This window comes from Loa loa, assembly GCF_000183805.2.
Source record: "Loa loa unplaced genomic scaffold supercont3.776, whole genome shotgun sequence".
In the NCBI taxonomy this organism is placed as follows: domain Eukaryota; kingdom Metazoa; phylum Nematoda; class Chromadorea; order Rhabditida; family Onchocercidae; genus Loa; species Loa loa.
In genome coordinates, this window is record NW_018108956.1 from 1 (window position 1) to 1,850 (window position 1,850).

Below are 1,850 nucleotides of genomic sequence, written 5' to 3' on the forward strand. Positions count from 1 at the left end.
TAATAATAATAATAATAATAATAATAATAATAATAATAATAATAATAATAATAATAATAATAATAATAATAATAATAATAATAATAATAATAATAATAATAATAATAATAATAATAATAATAATAATAATAATAATAATAATAATAATAATAATAATAATAATAATAATAATAACAATAATAATAATAACAATAATAATAGTAATAATAATAATAAATAATAATAATAATAAATGAATTTTGAAAATTTCAGCAAGACCTCACTTCAATTCTTGAATTCTGTTTTGTTTTTCTTTCGTTTTTTTTTGTTTCAAAGTTCTTATCAACAATTCTTGCATATTTGTTTCGCATTTTAGAATTTGAAATTTGAAATTCAAATTAGCACTTCACAAAAACCAGTATGTCGCCGGCACATATTTTTCCCATTCAAATGCCGCCAAATCATTAAATATTTATTGTCAAAGTGTCTCTCGTATTTATCCCGTCACTCTCAATAAACAAGATTTTTTTCCTCCCATTAGTTTTGCAGTTTTAATTTTGTCGTCTTAGGTTGTAACTTTCATTATTACAATTTTAATGGAGTAAAAGCTAAATTTAAATTTTATCAGATTCATCTCTAACAATTTAAATTTTTTCATACAACTTTTCGTCAATGCCTTTGCCTTTTCTTTCAATTTTTTTCTTTTTTAATTGCAAGAATTAAAATGAATTGTTTAATTTAGGATTTGTTAAAAAGTATGATTAACTTGTGATTGCAATCATCAATAATTATAACAATAATAATACAATACACTGAAAATCTCTCAATTTAAATTTGACTTTGAATTCCAATTTGAATTTTTTGAATTTGTCAATTATCAACAGGAATGCATTCGTCAAGTCATTTGTGTCAAAGTGATGAATCAAATTGCATCAATCTTTTTAGCCCCATTAATCTTTAATCTTATATCTATTTGACTTCAGTTTATTTCATCGGAAAACAAAAATTTTCAATAGTCCATTTCAATAGGCATTAAGTAATTAAAAACTTGAATAATTAAAGACTTGAATAATCCAAATTAAAATCTCAATAGGCATTCTAAGGAATTGGGATAATTAAAGCATATGCCAAGTTTGCATTAAAAGTTATAGCATTTGCAATTAAATTTGCATTCTATACTTGAAAAAAATTGTTCCATTAATTTTTATTGCGGCAAAATTTTTTCTTACGCTTGGTTCGTTTTGATCTCATTCTAACAAAATCATGCATTATTTGTCAGTATCAACTGAAAATTAAATATTCGATTTCTTGTTTGATATATTTTAATCGATACAATGAATGCAAGTAGTCAATCAATAAATTATACATTTACTTTTGTCATAATCAACGAAAAGTTCAATTTGAAATAATTAATCACAGCAATTTCTAATATAGCTATTCGTTTGAAATTAATTAATGGTTGTTGTTGTTGAAAAGTTCAATATTATCGTGAAATATAATTGGATGATATTTTCAAACTAACGTGAATTTTTTTTGTTTTGAAATTTGACAAACTGAAAATTTTTTCATAATTTAAAGTTTCATTTTTATTGATTAAGTCAGATGCAAATTTAATCCCTTTCTTCCTTAATTATTTCTCTTTTCTCCTCCATTCATCCTTCAAATCTTCTTGTTTAGCTAATTTTTATTATTATCACTTTTATTATTATCATTTTTACTTCATTATTATTGTTATTATTATTATTATTATTATTATTATTATTATTATTATTATTATTATTATTATTATTATTATTATTATTATTATTATTATTATTATTATTATTATTATTATTATTATTATTATTATTATTATTATTATTACTTACTTA